Consider the following 22,472-nt stretch of genomic DNA (forward strand, 5'->3'; position numbering starts at 1 on the left):
TGTTTGTAATGTTTTGTCTACTGATCGATGTCCTCACACAAATGCTTGGTTTGCTTTCGCTGTAAAGCTTCTTTTCAAAATCTGACACGAACAACAAGCTAAGCTGTGTTTTGCTATATTGCATCTGACATTAACAACAAGCTAAGCTGTGTTTTGCTATATTGCACTTGTGATTTCATGAAATTAAATATTTTTAGTAATTTAATTTGGCGTTCTGCAATTCAGCGGATGTTGACGAAAATGGTCCCGCTAAAGGGATCTGTGCGCCAAGATTAAGAGATGGTAGCAGCAACATTATGTACACAATAAGTAAAAAAATAAGTTACACAAAACACAAAAAAACTAACAAAATAACACTTGGGAGAATGTAAAACATCAGCCATGTTCTTCGGCGCCATCCAGACATAAAGTCCGTAAATAACTAGGTAAGATACTCAAGTGAGAGAGTGGTGTGGAGCCTTCCTCTCTTTCCTTCCTCAAACATCTCCGCAGAACAACTCGGCAGAACCGTCTTAGTTCCATCAACCTTCTTAGTTTGCGACAAAACAGCCACTGACACGACCGCCACTTACAGCTGCCGCTGAGAAACCAGGGGACACTGAAGAACTAACACTAATCTCTAATTGCCTAGCAGAGGTGGAGAGCATACCTCCCTGTACTAATTGCTGATTGGCTAGGAGAGGTGAAACCACTCCCCCTCCAATACAGCCACTGATTACCAAAACAAGTCACAAATTGCCCTGCCCCTTGATCCTGGTTGATGTGTCAACAACTATCTGCAAATGATGAGCAGTCAGCAGTACACACACCAAGTAGGCCACTGGGAAGACAGGCAGCACTTAAAGTAGATGGCCCTAGCTAGCAAAAAGTCAATACTAGACCCCAAAAGATAAAGACAAAACAATCATAGTTATAGTTAGTGACCATGCCTGTGTGTCTACAACACTCACCTCTCAACCTTCACTCTCCTCTCTCCCTTCATCTGTTACTCATCTCTACCCCCTCCATCTCTCAATGCTCACTCCTCATGAACTCCACAACACTACAGTATCTGTTCTGTATTAGTTCTTTATTTTAGCAGGTCACATTCAAATTGGAATCTCTTTCTAAAATGAGCCTGGGTCATGAAGGGAAGCAAACATTCACCTCATTATTACAACATGTATCAAAAAAAGTATCAGATTGAGAGGAGAAAAATACAGAAAATAAACAGCATTGAAGTTGTTTTTTTATCTGGTTCATTCCAGGACAATGGAAACAAAGCTTGAGTCGACATGTCAATCACTCTTTTCTAATACAGAAAACAATTCAGCACTAATATGACAGAGAGAGAGGTCATATGATTCTGGGAAACTCAGGGTTGAACAGAAGAAAGGCACTTCTGAGGACACAATACAGACAATATCTAGAGAGAGAGACAGTGAAACTCAGAGAAAACTCAAGGGCCCATTCATTCTCTCACAAGGGCCCATCAACAGTCGCAACTCTGCCGCTTTCAAACAAAGTGTTGCATCTGGTCTAGTTTGTAAGGTGTACAGTGATAGGTAAGAGGTCTTTATAAACTACATTTCTAAAAACTTTACCTTTATTTAATGTCCGAGTTAATAGTGTACTATAAAAGTAGACAGGGGTATACAGTCTAAACGCCTTTTACACACTTTTTTATTTTGCCTGTGCATTTCCCCACCTATCACAGAAAAATGCATTGGAAATATAGAGAGCGTTACTTTATTCACCACGAACGTCTCTCAGCGTTACTAACCCACTGTTTTACCACTAGATCACTGGTAGAGAGAGAGAGAGGGGTGTGGTCAATGTTCCATGGCTTCCTCCTCCTCATCGTCACTACTGGTCTTCATCCAGGGTAGGGTCTGTCTCCCACTCCTCCCCCTCTGTCTCACCCCCCAGTTCCACCAGCAGCTGCTCCATGTGCTCCAGTATGGGTCCGTCGTCACAGCGCAACTTCACGTATAGCTGGAGAGAGAGAGAGAGACACAGTTTGTTACATACATGCACATTTCCACCATGACTTATTGTGAAAAATGCCTCTTTCCTGGTGTATTGGGCTCAGCAGAACAAGGAAAGCAGATAGGATTTCTCTGCTCTCTCTCGCATACAGTGTTGCTGTTGTTACCTCAGTGAAATGTGCTGTGAAGCAGGGCCATTACAAAAGCCTATTGTAGAGGGGACCAGTAGATTTCCCGGTGTATAAAACTCTCTGCCTGAGTGGAAGCACTGAACTGATAACAGAACGGAACCCACCACACACTGATTCATTCCTTATGCTCGAAACAACTTCTCCTCTAGTGAGGGAGATAAGCAGGTCTGAGAATCTGGGCTGAACTGCATTATTCTGTCTCATCCATGCACGCACGCACATGCACACGCACACAAAGTACAAACAGCAGCAGGAACAGATCACCTTCACACTTAGTGTAACCCTGCCAAAATAGTTTGTGTGTGCGTATGTGCATACGTTTGTGTCACCCTAGGAACAGTCTCCAAGCAGTAGGCCCTGCTGAAGACGCTTGGCCCCCTAGGAGCTCATTTGGAGACAGTTGATGTCCTTCATTTTCAAGCTGATCAATTGAGTAGCATGGCATATCAATAAAATGTACTTATTCAACATAAGCTGTGACGTTTATGGAATGCTCATTTATAAAGAGGAACGCATCTGCCAGGATAGTATCATTTTTCATTGCGATAGCCGTTAGTTAAATAAACAGTGTTATACATTAGAGAAGAGTGCTGAGCTCAGCAAAGCCACACAATCAATTAAACACATTTCTCATTTAGAGTAATGCAAGTTTCCCTCCCTTCTTTCACAGGTTGGCTGCTCTGTGTGGTGTGTATGTGTGAAAGTGTGTTTGTGTATCTCTCTTTCACTGGTCAGCTGGTCTGTGTGTGTGCATCACGGGTCAGCAGGTTCTCTGGTCTAATCCAAGCTTTCCCTCAAAGCCTGGAGTCTCTGAGGCACATCTGGCCACTGCCACACGTACACACACCCAATGACACGTCTTTCTTAAGCCGTTGTGACAGGGGGTGAAGGTGTTGACCTATGAAGAGAGAGGAGGGAAATTAACCCTTTAATTATCTCACCCTCTCTCTCTCCTTCCGCTTTCTCTCCTCACGCTCCAGATCCCTATCGCTTTCCTTGTGGTTCAGGTTGAAGTGTACATACAATAAATGGCACACATCTCATAAAAAGAGCAGCAGAAATTGTGAAAGTGAGAGTCGATGTGCCCTTGAGGCAAAATGAATGATAGACTTACTTTCTTTCTTTCTTTGGGTGAATCTAATAGAGATCAAGGACTTTCTCCTCACTTCCCTCTAAATCACAATCCCCCTCTCCTATCTCAGCTCCTCTCAAACTTCCTACAAATCTCTCCTGCTGTGTCTCCACTCCCTCCATCCTTCACCCTCTCTCGTTTCCTCCTGAACCACACTACTTTCTTCATCCCTCTCTTCACCTTCTCCATCTTTCTCCCCCCTGGCTTCTCTCTCTGCTCCACAAGTGACCTTCCTGTCTGTGTGACAGATCACTGCTCAAACTCCAACCTAGAAACACACACCCACTCTCTCAGGAGATGAGGAGAGCAGGGTAGGGAATGATGTGAGAGGTGGAGTGTAGGGGAGTAGAGGGCTGAGGGATGGTGTGGTATGGTTAACAGCAGAGGAGGTGAAATCAATAGTAAAAACATCACACAGAGAGGCAGCATTGTGTGTGTGGAGTAAAAGAGTATGTGTGTGTGTGTATATAAATGAGTGTGGGGGGGAAGGAGCAAGTGGAGGTCAAGCGTTTTACTCTTTGATGAGCTAGAGGCGATCCCTTAGGGTATGGATGGCTTGGAGGGTGTGTGTGTGATGTAATTTTAATGCTGTGGCTGAAAAGCGTGAGTGAACTCCAGGAGTGAAGTGTTAAGTGTGTGTGTCAGGGTTTTTGTTAGGAAAATGTGGCGCCGGACATTTAACTGGCAGTATTTTCATTTAACGGACATTTGAGAGATTTACCAGACCTATATGCATTGGGTGCGCAACCTGATTAGAGCGTCCACCCACGGAGCTCAGAATGACAGAACTCACATTTAGATAATGGTTACTCAGAACATGCAAGTCGAGGATGCAACGGTGTGCGTCCTTCTTACCTAATTCCGATGAGCAATTTGAAGATGTTAGAATAACTGCCACATATACTTTTCCTCAGCCAACAAGACGAGTAACAGAAAAACCCCTAGCCTATGTCAATCTACTATCCCCCATAGTGGAAAAAGTTTACCTATTCTATTGGTCAGCTTGTTGAGAAAGAAATAGCCTATTCCAAACAGACTCTGGGACAGTTGTGGGACAATATATCCCAAATTCATACAACCAGTAGGCCTAGGCTACATAAAAAAAAAAATTTTTATAAGCAATGAGGCTGATGCAACAGATCAGAACGTTGATAAACTATTAATTATTCACATTATAAGCGCAGCAAAGTGCACAAGGCTACTCGTGAATGTATGCTCCATAATGCAATTAGCGGTAGACACTGTTGTCAAACGCACATGTGAGTGGTTTCATGTGACAAGGGATGAAAAATAATATTTAGAAAGAGGGGAGATCTAAAGATGCAACAACTACCACGGGTTGCTAATATGACTATGATTGTGCCTTTGGCTACTGATAAATGAAATAAATAATTGCCTCCACGTTTCGACGGTCGGTTTTTACTTTGAAGCGCGGTAAGACATGCCTCATCATATGAAGTAAAATGTTCAGGTTTCAAACAATTATGTTTTCAAAATGCATACTGCTTCCAGCGCATTGCAAAGTGATGTGTGACGCGCTGAAGCCTGCCTAAAGTTGCCTACATGCACTTGAATGGCGAATAGGAAGCGCGCTTCAATTAGGCCTACCAGTTGAGAAATAAAAATAGTAGTCCTAGCTCTTTTTAAATTGTGGATTTAGAATTGTTTTAGAATGACTGGGCTTATAAAAGCACCTTTAACTCCAGCAGCAACTAATGAGCTGTTTGAGAAGCTGTAGCAGCAGCTCTCGCGCTGTCTAACAGATTGTCCTCTCATAGGTTCTGTGTCTGTATGCTGTGAGCATGTGATAAACATAACGACTAAAGGAAGTACACGCGCCAATGTAATTCCACAAAATTATGCAAATTAACCTGTAGACCGTTAAGCATGAAGTGGTCAAATGTGTTTACATCCACTGGTATTTATGGGATTATTTTTCTTCTCCTGAACAGTTTTACTTAAAGTTTGAAAATATATTTTACGCCAAAAGCCGGCTATTGTCAGCTAACAGAAACCCTGGTGTGTGCACGTATGTGTGTACGACTCCCCTAGTGAGAGATAAATTGCCAAAGACATGTACTGTTCACACCACTACCTCTGTGTGTGTGTGTGTGTGTGTGTGTGTGTGTGTGTGTGTGTGTGTGTGTGTGTGTGTGTGTGTGTGTGTGTGTGTGTGTGTGTGTGTGTGTGTGTGTGTGTGTGTGCATGGTGTTCATGCCTGTGTCAAACATACAAATTGCATACAGCTATTTGTGGCTTTATAAGGGGCTATGAGTTTACAGCTCCTCTTCTCTCCTCTAAGAGGGGTTGAGGGATGGTTGGAGGGATGTCAAGGTCAACCATCATCCAACCCCCTTGTAAACTTCCATGAGAGGGAGCCGAAGAGAAACAGGGTCTGTCTCTTTAGAAGTAACGTGGCGAAGCACATTCATCAGCGGGGAAATGAATAATGGAGATATTTCTAACGAACATAATCAAATGTGCACAGACACATACACAGGCACAGACATGCACAAATGTAATTAAATATGCACACTCACACAAACAGTGCTAACAACATAATTAAGTATGCTAGAAGTGGACTTGTGTCTAAACAAGCCAGTGTGTAGTAGGCCTCATTAACATGTTCAGTGTTTCTGACTAACTTTGAGACTGAACACTTTAATAATTAACACCACGCTCACAAACACTGGTCTGCTACGAGGGAAGACTCTCATACACACACTTGTGATGCGCGGGTTGAAACTAACCCGCAGTCCCCGTGGTTATATCCGTGGGCTGGGCAGGTTTATGGTCATGAAATATTGTGTGGATTAAGGGTGGGTGGCAGGCGGGCGGGTTGAATAAAGAGAAAAATCCATAAATGTATAATTATTGTGCAATTCATAGCTATAGGTTACATTGGGGTTTTCCTTTAATTATTTGTATCTGAAGTCAGTGCGTAAGCCTAGGCTTCAGGGCCTAACTGTACAGGCGCCAAATACACAGCAATTGCCAAATGCTTTTGGGAACACTGGCAGAAAATTTTACGTCGGTCCACTGAGGCAAAAAGGACAATGTCAGAGTATAATTCAATAAGAGAAAAGCTGCGAAATGGAGTTTAAAATAAAGAGAAGGAGGACCAGAAAAGTAATATATGGGAAAGATGATGTGTGATGGTTGTGAGGAGCTATACAAATTTGACAGTCACAAGACTGGGACTTCAAATATGTCAAGGGACCTGTACAGTTCAGATGGGTTAAATGCCGTTAGGAGCCCCCCGTTAGGGGGCTCCTGAGGGCTGACAAACTTTACTCCACAGCAATGTCTCAAAATGTGGCAACCGCAGTGACAGCAACCCCCTCCCCTTAAACAACCAATGGACGATTTGCAATGACATCACAGTAGGAAACCTCCCTAAAGGGGCCCCATGAAGAGAATGGAAACTAAAAATAATATTCTCTCAGCTCCAACGTGACAATGGCAAGACAGAGAGAAGCAACGCCGTCTTTCAAATCCGCTGTGTGGGAACATTTTGGATTCAGCGTTCAATACGATGATGAGGGTAAGAAGACCGTAAACAAACAAAGTACAGTCTGCAAGCATTGCTTTGCCACTGTCGGCTACTCGAGTGGAAACACTTCAGACTAGATGTGTCATTTACGTCGCCATCACTCAGCCCTATCCCTTGCAGGTGGAGCTGGAGCGTCCACTCGTTAGTGAAAACACAACAATCTCTCGCTGCTCCCTTCCAACAACAATTTGCGACAAATTAAAAAAACACAAAGAAATAACGAAAGCAGTGGGAGTATTCATAGCCAAAGATTTGCAGCCCTATTCGGTGGTTACTGACTGGATTTCGTCACCTGATGAAATGTTTTTTTTACCGCGTTACAATGTCCCCTCCCGCACACATTTCAGCAGCGAAGTAATTCCCAAACTCTATGAAACATCACGGAGAGAAATTGGAATGGACACAGACACCCTATCTAGCTCTCTCCACTGATAGTTGGACCTCCAGAGCAACTCAATGCTACCTCACTGTGACGGTTCACTATGTACTGGATTGGGAGATGAAGAGCTACGTGTTGCCAACTCGTCCCCTTTATGAGTCATACAAGCGCACACTTTTCTTAAATATAAAGATACCGAACCCGTACCCCACAAACTGTGATACATACCGAACCGCGGGCCCACTGCACTGTTGCATCCCTACTTAAAACTGGTCAAATGTTGGTCATTTGGGAATTTTGCACAGAAAATCATTACCATTTTTGGGGGTTATTTCTGCGCAGAGAAACAGATGAAAGAACTTTACCGATGTCAACTAGATTGAAGCATTCATTCTATCGATGCATACATACATATTCTGTTGAACAAGGGTTTATTTTGTTTTCTAAGGCAACAAGTAAATGACAAAAGCTGCATGTATCTAATTATAGACAAGTTGAGTAACAAATAGCCTAACAAAAAGTCGGAAAGCAGAAACATATGCCCATCTAAAAATGAATCCTGCACCCCCAGTTAAAAAAGTATTCCAGCATCTGACTGTACAGGACATTTTCTATATTAGCGGTCAGATGCGAGCCTCATCACATAATTTGGCGGTTGCGGATGGCTTATAAGCAATTGCGGTGGGGTTGAACAAACAGCTGACCGGCGCTTAACTAAAACACACACGCAGTCTTGTACAACTAACCTTGTGGGGACACACAATTCAGTCCCATTCAAAATCCTATTTCTCTAACCTTAACCCCAAAACTGAACCCTAGCTCCTAAAAGTAATTCTAACCTTAACCCCTTTTGTTTGTTTACTATTCGTGGGGACACAATCACACACACACACACTTCATAGGGCTCTCCATATAGAGTGTAACAAAATTCTAAATTAAGATAGGGTTAACATTTCAGAATCACTGCCAGCAGTGAAGCTCTGTATCATACATGTGTATTACTGACTGTACAAGCTGACAGTACAATATTGACCAAACAGACTGACATCAATACATGGCCTCATCAGTGTGTGTACCTTCTTGGCTTTGGTCAGGTAAGATCTGGCTGCCTCCAACGCTTCACGCTCCTCCCTCTCTTCTCCCTCCTCCCTTGTTCTCTCATCGCTCTCTTCTCTCTCCTCCCTTGTTCTCTCATCGCTCTTTTCTCTCTCCTCCTTTGTTCTCTCCTCCTTCGCTCTCTCTATCTGCAGGTAACACACCCAGCCTGAGATACCACACCTGTGAGAGAGAGAAAGGTGTATTTTATTAAGTGAGCTCAGCTGTGACAGGGGAAACACATTTAACGGTCTAGTCTGCGTGAAATCTGTACCTGGAACTGTGACAAACAGGCTTTACACACGCGCACACACCGGAGGCACTTATTGAAATGCTCACGGCATCCTCATGAGCTGCCACTATGGTAACGAGCTGGGCCTGTGCCGCTGCAGTTTGTCTTCGCGAACTTTCGTCTCCATGCGTCAATCTGACAGCGCTGTCACACACACACACACACACACACACACACACACACACACACACACACACACACCACTTACAGACTAAAGGACAAAACACAGCTACACACATTACATTCCTTCTCACCTCTCAACTACCTGCTGTATTCTCTCTCCCTCATACCAATACTGTACACACCCACATTAAAACACACCCTACATAGTTTACCCTCATCCTTCCACCTACAACACACTTGTGCTTCAGAAACGTGTGTGTGTGTGGGTATCTCATCTGAGGACAAGGATCAGCCACCCACACTTCTTACAGAAGCAGGACATTAACATTCCTCTCATTTACTATTCATTTTACAGCAGAAAACAACAGCGACCTCCACCTCTATCAGTAGACCCATTACATGCATGCATGCACGCACTCATGAAGACAAGAGGCTTGAAGGCGGAACATAACTTTATGCCTTTTGAATGATTATACAATTATTAGAAGCATCCTCTTCATGACCTGATCTACAACTTCGTAACTTAAGTTGAGCATAGCGGTTTCAGAACATTTGAATACACGCACTGACCTGTGTGTGCATGTGTGTGTCTAGATCTGGGTTGCTACTTCAATCAGAATGTCTTTGCTTCCTCAAAGTCTCTTTGAAAGTGTTTATGAAATATGGTCTGTTTTGCTCGTATTTATGGTTGTATTAAACTAAGCACACACACCACTCGTCTCAGCTAATGAACGAGCCAGCTAATTAAGAAGATCAGAGAATCCACTCAACACCCACGCGTTACTCTCTTAATGATAAGTCGACAGTAAGTAGGTGTCAATCAGTCCTCTTGGACGAGACAACAGTCACAGATACCATCTCGTTCTAGAGAGTATTTGTAGTTTTAACAAGGTCTATGTAAAGACGTCTAAGTCAGAATTCTATTGTTGCCAAAAATGTTGACAAAGTACTACTTTGTACAGCGAGTTAGGTACCACCACCTTGACTACTGGCAGCTGTTTGGGTCCATTAACAATGCATGAGTTCCCGAGGTGGGTGACTTATCAAAAAGAATGGTTAGCACAAATACAGTTTGAGCTGTGGATAGAGGGTTTAGAGTAGGTTGTGTCATCGTCATTTCCAGTTGTGTTATACAGGTTATTCTGATGGTGCTCGAGAACACTACTGACAAAACAAACACTTTACTGTATATTCATAGGAGTTCAAACTGTGTGTGTGTGTGTGTGTATATTATATATATATATGTGTGTGTGCTTCTGCTTAGAGCAGGTGTCTCCTGAATGAGTTCAAAGGTTCAGCAAGTGACTGCTCTCAATCTGTCAGCTGAGGTGTGTAGGAGGAAGGGTGAGAAAGAATAAGCACACTGCAGTTAGATCGTCACACACACACACCTCTTGCAAAGAATACCAATATGGCTCTGGAGCAGAGAAAACTGAACGGAGGCTGCAGGTGTATCTCCTGCTCACTTCACACACAAAAGAAAACTGCCCCAGAATCTTTTCACGTGTCTATTTTCAAAGGATAAAGGTAAAAACATGAACAACTTCATAGTTAAGAACACTATAACAATGGAATAACATTTTACATATTCTACAAGAACCAATATCACTTCAGAATTAGCTTTTCAGAATTCACAGATAAAATGGTCCACATTGAAAACTAAGGGCATAGAAACTGTAAATGACGGTAATAGGAAATAAATGTATTTCCATGACAGAATTAAAAAGCAATTTTGAACTGACCAATGTAGATATTTTCACATGCATGTAACTTAAAAGTTTTATATCAAGAATTGTTTTATTTAAAATATTTTGGACATCAGAGCAATCTTGAGGGAATCCCATTTGAGTCAGAAAAGGATATTCATATGACAGGTAAAGTATACAAAACCTTGCAGAGAGCATATCCAACTGACAATCTCTTTGAAAAAATAAACTATTGGAACCAAGACTTAAAAATAACTGATATTAGCACAAGATGGAGGGAATGTTGGAACGTAACTAACAGAATTACAGTGCACGAAAAAGTACGCTTAACCCAGTATAAACTAAAGTATAGAATTTGTTATACAAGAGACAAAATTTATAAATTCTACATCACAACGGCAGAGTCATGTCTTAAGTGTAAAACTAATAATGACTCAATAATCCATGCCTTCTGGGAATGGTGAAGTCCAAAAGTTATGGGGAGAGTTAGAAAGTTGGCTGTCAGAAGTATTCATGTAAATTAACTTTTAATCAGTCTGTCATACTGTATTTCAAGACTTGGCATATGAGGGTGCAGTGAGATACCCAATGGGTTGGACAATACCTTTCTCATCAATCATCTTGAAAAAACGTACACTTAAAACTCGAAATCAACCAATCCCTCATTAACACAATGGAAAAGGTCAAATGCTTTATTGTCTAAATGTTGAAAGTATGTGGGCGACGGAGAGAAACAAAATGGTCCAGTTGAGGCCAGAGAGAGTGATGCGGGTGCTGGAGATGGGGGTGTGAGCAGGTGGGCCTGGGCAGGGGTGATGTTGTTGATGTTTGTGTGCGTCTGTATGCTATCATTTGTATGTGGATGTTTTGTATTGTAAAAAATAAATAAAAACTGACATCATGACTCACCTGCACAACCTCGTCATCTTCCTCTAGTAGACCCTCCAACACATCTACTGCTGTCTGAGAGAAATCAGAAAAAAAACCACACAAACCATCATTTCTGTTGTTCATTATATATCAAGCACATCCTGCTCCTAGCCTGAGTGGCTATGTGTGTGGAGGCAGAGAGAGAGGTGTTTCCTGCCACACACATCTCGCTCTTTCTGCTGCCCTAATCAATGGATGTGATCAGCGAGTCTGATTAGACTCTCAGAACCCAGTGAACCGTCGACACGGTCGTCAATAGCAACAAGACAGCTTACACAGTCATCAATACACAACGAAGCTAATCTCATGATTACTATCAATAATCAGTCAATATCGCTCCTTTCCAATACTCCTCGACCTCAACAACCAATACAGAACTGGTCATGGTCAATAGTTATAGTCCTTATCACTGGACCTGATCACCAGTCCACGCCCTCATGTCCTGATGATTCCAGACTAGTTCACCTTACCCCTCCCCAGTGTATACGATCGCACGCATCTCTTCAAAGAGTTACCTGTCCCGTTTTCTTCTTCCCTCTTACACTTTTTATCATCACTTGTGTATGCGAGAGACGAAGGGTGTGTGTGTTAATTAATTGTGGCGCTGATTACCTGCTGAGAGGTATTAAGTTTGATTAATTAACACATTCTGATTAGAGGGAAATCAACATCTCATTCCTGATGATCTACAGAGTACATGTTTTGTATTAGAGCGGAGGTTGATCAAACTATTTAGCCGATGTAGTTAAACACTCAACTATCTGTGTTAGTTCCAGACCTCCAAGGAGCCAACCACTGAGGAACAACTTACGAGAAAACAGACATCAACTCACAACAGACAGACAGACATTCCCCTGACAACAACCCATGATGACGACAACAACTCAACTCTAAGACTGGTTTTCATGACACTACCTCTTGTTAGGACAAAATATTATTCCTGTGTGAATTGCTGAGTACTTTTACCTGTTTATATGGTCTTTATATAGATGTACCTCCTGCATTATTCACTTAGTTGAAATACACCGATTGTCATTCACAGTTGCTTTGGTTTTCCTGCATCTCTGTCTCTGAAACGGTGTGTGTGTGTGTGTGTGTGACAGCTCTCCTGACTATTGTAGTCATTTGTCTTGTCTCTATCCATGCTCTGCACTCTGGTAAAATGGTTCTGTTCAGCAACGTTGCCTGCAGATTACTCAACAGCAACAACAAATACACACACGAAACGTGTCGTCCTCTTTGCTTCAGGACCAGTTAGAAACCGCCCTCCTGGGAGTAGCTCCTTTATAACTCTATGTGTCTGTGTGTAGCCGTGAGCATGCTTGTGTGTGTTTGTAGTGTCTTTATTAGTGTCTGTTCAGTCAGACTCCCATACCTTTGTAACCTCCTGTCATATGAGTGAAAAACAAAAGTGATTAATTTGACACTTGGAATTTACCTAAAGGTTCAATGTAGCATTTTTTTTTTAAATCTCAATATCAAATAATTTCTGAGTAACAATTAAGTACCTTACTGTGATTATTTTTAACCATTTTCATTGAAAACAACCTGAAATAGCTTCTTAGAAAATAGCAAATTTTCAAGCAAGAATTTAGCTAGGACTGGTCTGAGTGTGGAGGGGAAAACTGAAAACTAGCTGTTATTGGCAGCGAAGTTTGGAACTCTTATTGGTCTATTAACCAATTTACCTCCTTGGTGATGTCACCAGGCAGGCCAAAACTGCATCCCACAAAAACAGGCTGATGTTTTAGGCGGTCTATTCAAACAGCTCTTACACTAAAAGGGCATTATGATAATTTTCACAGTATTATTCCAACCTCAGTGTGGAAATATACACTTAGTGGACAGTTTATTAGGTGCAGCCTGTTCACAAAAAAATGTGAAATGGTTCACTCCTACAGACAGTGAGTCACATGACTGTGGTTTGCTATATAAAGCACGCAGACAGGCATTGAGGCATTTAGTTACTGTTCGATTGAACGTTAGAATTGGCATAATGAGTGACGTAAGTGATTGAGTGTGGTTTGATCGTCTGTGCCAGGCACACCGTTTCCATGATCTCAAAAACGGCCAGCCTCCTGGGCTTTTCACGCACGATAGTGTCTACGGTTTACCGAGAATGGTGCGATTAAATTTTATTTTATTTTATTTTTAATAACTTGCTTTCAGGGGCAGTCCTGTGGGCGAAAACAGCTCATTGATGAGAGGTCGAAGGAGAATGGCAAGAATCATGCAAGCTAACAGGCGGGCCACAAACAGGCAAATAACGGCGCAGTACAACCGTGGTGTGCAGAACGGCATCTCCGAATGCACAACTCGTAGGTCCTTGTCATGGATGGGCTATTGCAGCAGACGACTACACCGGGTTCCACTCCTATCAGCTAAAAACAAGAAGCGGCACCAGTGGGCACGCGATCATCAACGCTGGACAACTGAAGAGTGGAAAAACATTGCCTAGTCTGAGAAATTCCGAATTTGGTGTAAGCAGCACGAGTCCATGGCCCAATTGTGCCTAGTGTCAACAGGCACAAAGGTGGTGGTGGTGTAATGGTGTGGGGAATGTCAAGTCCCTTGATACCAATTGAGCAACATGTTCATGCCCCAAAGAATCCAGGCTGTTCTGGAGACAAAGGAGGATCCAACCCAGTACTAGATGGGTGTACCTAATAAACTGGCCCAGTGTATATAAAAAAACTGGAAATCACGTTTTTGACTGCACTGGACCTTTAACATCGCTCCAATGCAATGTGTAGACTGCGTCTTACTTGTGCTATGGTGATATACTATAAAACAAACAGGACTAGCCTTCATATACACTTAACAAAAATAGTAGCGCAACATGTAATGATGGAAATAAAAGAAACCATTAAATATTCCACACAACACAAAAATCTTATTTCTCTCAAATTTTGTGCACAAATGTGTTTACATCCTTCTTGTGAGCCTTTTATCCTTTGTCAAGATAATCCATCAACCTGGCAGGTGTGGCATATCAAGAAGCTGATTAAACAGCATGATAACACAGGTGCACCTTGTGCTGGAGACAATAAAAGGTCACTAAAATGTGCTGTTTTGTCACGCAACACAATGCCACAGAGCTTGCAATTGTCATGCTGACTGCAGGAATGTCCACCAGAGCTATTTCCAGATAATTGAATGTTAGTTTCTCTACCATAAGCCACCTCCAATGTCGTTTTGGACGTTTTGGCCTGGCTCTACAGTGGGTGGACATGGCTCCCAAGTGGGTGGGCCTATGCCCTCCCAGACCCACCCATGGCTGCACCCCTGCCCAGTCATGTAAAATCCATAGATGAATGACTGATTTCCTAATATGAACTGTAACTCAGCAAAATCTTTGAAATTGTTGAATGTTGCGTTTATATTTTTGTTCAGTATATATACAAACTACATGACCAAAAGTATGTGGACACCTGCTCGTCAAACATCTCATTCCAAAAACATGGGCATTAATATGGAGTTGGTCCCCCCTTTGCTGATATAACAGCCTCCACTCTTCTGGGAAGGCTTACCACTAGATGTTGGAACATTGCTACAGGGACTTGCTTCCATTCAACCACAAGAGCATTACTGAGGTTGGGCACTGATGTTGGCGATTAGGCCTGGATCGCAGTCTGAGTTCCAATTCGTCTCAATGGTGTTAGATGGGGTTGAGGTCAGGGCTCTGTGCAGGCCAGTCAAGTTCTTCCATACCCATCTCAACAAACCATTTCTGTATGGACCTCGCTTTCTGCACAGGGGCACTGTCGTGCTGAAGACAAATTTGGAAGCACAGAATTGTCTAGAATGTCATCGTGTGCTGTAGAATTAACATTTCCCTTCAATGGAACTAAGGGGCCTAGCCCGAACCATAAAAAACAGCCCCAGACCATTATTTCTCCTCCAAACTTTACAGTTGGCACTATGAATTCGGGCATGTAGCGTTCTCTTGGCATCAGCCAAACCCAGATTCGTCAGACGGACTGCCAGATGGTGGAGCGTAAGAGAATGCGTTTCCACTGCTCCAGAGCCGAATGGCGGTGAGCCTTACACTACTCCATTGTGCATGGTGATATTAGGCTTGTGTGCGGCTGCTCGGCCATGGAAACCCATTTCATGAAGCTCCCAACGAACAGTTCTTGTGCTGACGTTGCTTCCAGAGGCGGTTTGGAACTCGGTAGTGAGTGTTGCAACCGAGGACAGACGATTTTTACGCACTATGCACTTCAGCACTCGGTGGTCCCGTTCTGTGAGCTTGTGTGGCCTACCACTTCCCGGCTGAGCAGTTGTTGTTCCTTCTACTTCACAATAACAGCACTTACGTGCGTCTACACCTGCATTGCTTGCTGTTTTAGGCTGGGTTTCTGTACAGCACTTTGTGACATCAGCTGATGTAGGAAGGGCTTTATAAATACATTTGATTGATTGATTAACTTACAGTTGACCGGGGCAGCTCTAGCAGGGCAGACATTTTATGAACTTGTTGGAAAGGTGGCATCCTATGACAGTGCCACGTTGAAAGTCACTGAGCTCTTCAGTAAGGCCATTGTGCTGCCAATGTTTGTCTATGGAGATTGCATGCCTGTGTGCTCGATTTTATACACCTGTCAGCAACGTGTGTGGCTAAAATAGCCGAATCCACTAATTCAAAGGTGTCCACATACTTTTGTATATATAGTGTATTTTTGGAATGTTCGTTCAAATCACCACTGAGTTTATTTCAGCTGTTCAGAAATATCAAATTGGTTGAGGGTTCAGAAGAGGGTGAGTAAAGCATAGAGAACAGAGAAAAACTTGAATATGTAAAATAACACGTGCAGAACATAGTAATGAGAAAGACGTTTACAGAGGGTTGGGACGGGGGTGAGAAATCCGTATTCATAGCCAATTATATTTGACCCTGGTTGTAACCACGGTCTTCCTCTCCCTTGTTCTCTCTCTGCTCTACTTGGGTCAAATGCTTCTTGTCCGCTGTTTAACAATGGATTCCCTATTTGATTCCGATGTGTGTGTTGTTGTTGTTTGAAAACTGCGATGTTAATGACTTGCCTCTGGGTTTTACCACTGCTGTGTAGAAACTTTTAACAATAGAAGACTAAAATAGTCTGTTATTCTAGCTCTGAGTTATCTTGTCAGGCATCTCCTGTTCTCCAGTTATCTGCTGCTTCCATATTGTTGTTATCGTGGTGAATGTTTCCAAGCTCACAGCCATCTTCAACTTCATCTCCTCCTCCTCAATTGTGTCTGATTCCTCAATAGATGCACTGAGTCTGTAGTGTGTGTGTGTGTGTGTGTGTGTGTGTGTGTGTGTGTGTGTGTGTGTGTGTGTGGCTTGCTGACACATGCAGGAGGATGAAGACAAACAATGTGTCAGACACACACACCTTTCCACCCCTCTCCCTCCAGATCATTTCTAAAGCCCTCTATCCTCTCATCTCCGTTCCTCCCTCCGTTTACCTCGCTCTCTGGGTAAAGACCACTCCTCTATTATTGAAGATGATCTCTGGCAAAGATAAAGAATATAGAGCACTGGCCTTTTCACAGAGAAAACTCATCCTACACACATATACTCCTACCTCGTACTCTTCTGCCTCTATGAGGAGTTTGGCCGTGGTGATGCGAGATTCATACGGTGGGATGTCACTCTGGAAAGGGAACAACACCAGTTAGACACACGCACTCACTCACAGAATCTCTCTCACACACACACACAGAGTGATAAGTTGGCCCTCTGACTTGGCTTTTATGCTCTGGGTTGTCTGACTCACCTGTGTGTGTGGGGGGGGGGGGGAGGTTAGTCTCTCACCTGTGTGTGTTCCTCCTCTATGTCCTCTCTGCTGGTTGGAGCGTCACTGTTTCAGGGCAGGTAGCCACGCATCCACACTCCCTCCCCTCCTACACACACAGAAAACCAGACATCTGCTCCCCTGAACTGTCAAATCAACTCCATCTGGTTAGACCCACAGTGCCATCTGGTGGCTGGAGGAGATATTATCAAAAGTAACCTTGAGAAGATCTGCAGTATTCCAAAACTCGTCCCCTCTTTGAAATGTTAGAGTCATTTAGGAGTAAATCCCTAGCTAGCTGTTATTGTTGCTCCCTAAAGATTAAGGCTTGCCGAAGAATTGGAGGCCTGTCTCATTGCAGTGCTAGGACTAGCAGATTATCGTAAAATTGTATGGCAATTGCAAATGCTCCGATTGTTCAGTTATAGACCATTTTTCTCTCTCCCCTTATCACTTTCTTTTGCTCTCTCTCTCTCCCCATCTTTTCTCCTCCTCTCTTTGTCAGATGTGATCCCTGTGCCCAAATGTATCTGCTTCATAACTAATTATGCATTAATATCTGTCATAAACTGATTCATGTGTGTGTGCCTAGCTCAGCAGATTAATGGCATATGATTCCATTTTCTCACATTAATTAACTCTGATCGCTGCTTTAACAAGATGATAACTTAGCGTGAGACATACCTGCCTCTGATTTATAGTTATACAGTGTGTGTGTGTGTGTGTGTACGTACCTGGTTCATCTCTGTATTGAACAGGTAGCTGGCCATCAGCTGTAGAGCCTCTGGGTTGTCAGGGTGATAGGTCAGCACTCTCTCTATGGCCTCTCGACACTGATCTCCTGCCCTGTCCTCCATACTACACAAACACACATCTGTGAATTCAATACACAACAGGCCTTTCAGGTAACAAAAATGGATATATGATGTTTGTGTTACCAGAGGTCAGTGAAGTAGATCTCTGCCACAGAACAGTAGGCCACACAAACGTCTCTGGCTATCGGGATCTCTGACCCAGAGACCTGGAGTGGGGAGGCTGCTGCCTCAGCTCCTGCCTGCGGTGATGGTTGAGGTAGAAGTTTTCAGCATCTCTGGCTGCCAGTTTGTGACCGTCAGTTTATGATACAGTCAGTTTGTGACAGTCAGTAGAAGTGTTCAGACTGAAGCAACAGCTCCTCCTAGTGTTCTGTGTTAGACATGCATTCAACAAGATCCATAATACGTGTGTGTGTGTACTCACTGTGGCTTGTGCGTGTTTCTCCAGCATACACAGTAGTATCTGTATTCCTTTGGTGTAGTATTGCACAGCCTCATGGCCAGTGTGCATCTGCCCTAGAGACATGTATTTACTATGACCTTCATCAGGACTCAACTGCATCGCACGCAGAAACACTTAGAGCTGGGGTTAAGGAACACACACACGCATGTGCGTTTGCACAACACACATAGAGATGCATGCAAACACCATACACACACACTGAAGGATATTTCCTTGGCCCTCTGTGTGTCTCCCAGTTCAGAGTGGATGTGTCCTAGCAGGTCCAGGGTAAGGAGGTTGTCAGGCTCCACCTCTAGTGCTCGCTGACAGAACCTCCCCGCCATCTCAAACTCCAAACTGTCCATACACTCCTCAGTCTGAAACACAACACAGGACAGATGTTAGTGTGAAGCGTGTGTGAAAAACTCCAAACTTTCCGCACACTCCTGACTCCATCTGAAACAGGAGAAAGAGAGAGTATGTCTGGAGTGTGTGTGTGTGTGTGTGTGTGTGTGTGTCTGTGTTCTACCTTCTCCAATAGTTGTTCTACAGTATATTTCTTAGCAGTTTTTTTCTTGGCTTTCTCCTGCATCTTCAGCTTCATTCTATCTTGAGGTGACAGACCTGCCAGTCCAGAGCCTGTTGCAACACAGTCCCTATTGTTAACAATAGCCTACATAAGTCTGCCTACAGTTACTGTAGCTAGCTAGCAAGTTAGATCGCTAGGTTGTTCTTTCCAGAGCGGACTAGCGAGCTACAGTGCCTTCAGAAAGTATTCACACCCCTCGACTTTATCCACATTTTGTTGTGTTACAGCCGGAATAGAACATTTATTAAATTGCAATTTTTTTGTCATTGGCCTACACACAATACCCCCATAATGTCAAAGTGGAATGATGTTTTTGAAAATATAAAATGAAAAGCTGAAAAGTCTTGAGTCAATAAGTATTCAACCCCTTTGTTATGACAGGCCTAAAGTTCAGGAGTAAAAATGTCCTTAACAAGTCACATAAAAAGTTGCATGGACTCACTCTGTGACCAATAATAGTGTTTAACATGATTTTTGAATGACTACCTCATCCCTGTGCCCCACACATACAATTATCTGTAAGGTAATTTAGTCGAGCAGTGAAAATCAAACACAGATTCAACCACAAAGACTAGGGAGGTTTTCCAATGCCTCGCAAAGAAGGGCACCTATTGGTAGAAGGGTAAAACAAAAAGCAGACATTGAATATCCCTTTGAGCATGGTGAAGTTATTAATTACACTTTGGATGGTGTATCGATACACCCAGTCACTACAAAGATACAGGTGTCCTTCCTAACTCAGTTGCTGTAGAGGAAGGAAACCGCCCGGGGATTTCACATTGAGGCCAATGGAGGCTTTAAAACGGTTTTACTGGGTTTAATAGTGGTGGCTGCATCATGTTATGGGTATGCTTGTAGTTGTTAAGGACTGGGGAGTTTTTTGGATAAAAAAGAAACAAAGGAGCTAAGCACAGGCAAAGTCCTGAAGGAAAACCTGGTTCAGAATGCTATCCACCAGACACCGGGAGATGAATTCACCTTTCAGCAGGACAATAACCCAAAAGATTAGGACAAATCTACACTGGGGTTGCTTACCAAGAAGACAGTGGCCAAGTTACAGTTTTGACTTAAATCTACTTGAAAATCTATGGCAAGACCTGCAAATGGTTGTCTAGCAAAGATGAATAACCATTTTGGCAGACCATGACTATTTTTTTTAAAGAATAATGGGCAAATGTTGCACAATCCAGGTGTGGAAACCGCTTCGAGACTTACCCAGAAAGACTCACAGCTGTAATCACTGACAAATGTTTTCACTTTGTCAATATGGGTTATCTCTGGGTAGTAAGTTGGTGGTCTGTTGACATCCCTCTAGTGGTGTGGGGGCTGTGCTTTGGCAAAGTCGTGGGGTTATATCCTGCCTGGTTGGCCTTGTCCGGTGGTATCGTCGGAAGGGGCCACAGTGTCCCCTGACCCCCCGCTGTCTTAGCCTCCAGTATCTATGCTGCAATAGTCTATGTGCCGGGGGCACATGGTGTCCTGTGTGAATTTAAGTATGCTCCCTTTAATTCTCTCTCTCCCTCTCCTCCGGAGTACCTGAGCCTTAGGACCATGCCTCAGGACTACCTGACCTGATGACTCCTGGCTGTCCCCAGTCCACATGGTCGTGCTGCTGCTCCAGTTTCAACTGTTCTGCCTGTGGCTATGGAGCCCTGACCTGTTCACCGGACGTGCGACTGTACCTTGTCCCGGACCTGCTGTTTTCGACTCAGTCTCTACCACACCTGCTGTCTCAACCTCTGAATGTTCGGCTACGAAAAGCCAACTGACATTTATTCCTGAGGTACTGACTTGTGGTCTACAACCACTGTGATTATTATTTGACTTTACTGGCCAAGTACTCTAATAATCTCCACCCGGCACAACCAGAAGAGGACTGGCCACCCCTCAGAGCCTGGTTCCTCTCTCGGGTATCTTCCTAGGTTCCTGCCTTTCTAGGGAGTTTTTCCAAGCCACCGTGCTTCTACATCTGCATTGTTTGCGGTTTGGGGTTTAAGTATAAGCACTTAGAGACATCTGCTGATGTAAACTGGGCTTTAAATACATTTGATTTGGTATTGTGTTTAATAAAATATTTAATCAATTTTGAATTCCAGCTGTAAGACAACAAAATGTGAAATAAGTCAACCGGTATGAATACTTTCTGAAGGCACTGTAGCTATCACACATGATATCACACAGGGACAACAACACTAGTTGTCCTTTATAGCGATCTAGCTAACGCGTTAGCCACGTCACATACCTCCGTTAGAGCACCGATCTTTCCTCTTGACTTTGCTCTTCTTTTTGCCCTTGGGTTGGCCTCCCATTACAATAAGAACGATTTGTAATCAACTTCTATCATTTATGTTAGAATCACTGTAAAAATATGTGGATAAATTAGTCCACGCGTAGGGTATAAGTGCACATGCTCAGTACTGTTAACCCAGCAGCTAGGAGCATGATAGTGGACAAACAGTTCCAGTCCCAATGAATGACAGTACATGCTGACCAGACCGGACACGTCGCGTGCACGAGCGTCGCAAAATAAATGTAGAAAACCATGTTATTCAATTATTGCGCCAACGAGCGTCTGCGATGCCAAGGGCTAAAATAGAAGTCGTTCCTATTTCTGACGCTGATCACGCTGAAAGTCATCTCCACATTGGTTTATAGAAGCAGGTACCCACTTGCCATCTCCTCATTGGTTATACCCACGTGGGGGATTGAAAGACGAACTTTGTTGCCGGTTGTCTTGGTAATACTATGAAAGTTTAGATGGATCACCATATAAGTTCAAAGATGAAAAAGCCTGGAAGGAGGAGAGATGACTAGAAACGATTCGGTTGGCCGTTTTATGTGTGGATTAATTGTCGGAGTAGAGGTCCTTGTGCATTTCAGGTAAAATAACAACTCAATGTTTATATCCCAGGACAAATGAGCTAGCAACAGCAAGCTAGCTAAATAGGACAAATGCACGTTAGCTAGCAAGTGCAAGCTAGCTAGCTAAATTGCCATACATGTTTAATGCTTTTCGACCTGTACCCAAATTAATGTAATTGGTTCAGAGTTTGTTTTGATATTCTAACCTGCGTTTAGTGTGGGGGGGAAAATACATTTATGCACGATAGCGCACGATGGCGCACGCGCGCAGCCGGTTTGGGTTCCGTGTAAATCGCTGTTTGAGAATGCCAAAGGCAATCGATTTGATGTTGCGTTTTCTTGTGTCTCATTTATTATATACAACCTGAATTAGTTGAGTCTTTGATCAAAATATTTGATGTTCGGTCTCCTTGTGTCTCATTTATTATATACAACCTGAATTAGTTGAGCCTTTGATCAAATGCCATTGATAAAGTATTGAACCAAACGTCACTGAGATAATGTAGACAGAAAATAGGCGGGAAAGATATGACGTTGATAATTGACAGTCTGAACTCACCAATGGGCTACCAAGCTGGAGCCCATACCTCAAGAACATTCTGGATTTGGACCA

The 22,472-nt window shown here is 43.2% G+C and overlaps 1 pseudogene; it reads right to left on the minus strand.

Moving 5' to 3' along the window:
- Positions 1–1,052: 1,052 nt before the first annotated feature.
- On the minus strand, positions 1,053–22,467 carry LOC139572587 (uncharacterized; annotated as a pseudogene).
- Between the last annotated feature and the right edge of the window lie 5 nt (positions 22,468–22,472).

This window comes from Salvelinus alpinus, chromosome 4 (assembly GCF_045679555.1).
Source record: "Salvelinus alpinus chromosome 4, SLU_Salpinus.1, whole genome shotgun sequence".
In the NCBI taxonomy this organism is placed as follows: domain Eukaryota; kingdom Metazoa; phylum Chordata; class Actinopteri; order Salmoniformes; family Salmonidae; genus Salvelinus; species Salvelinus alpinus.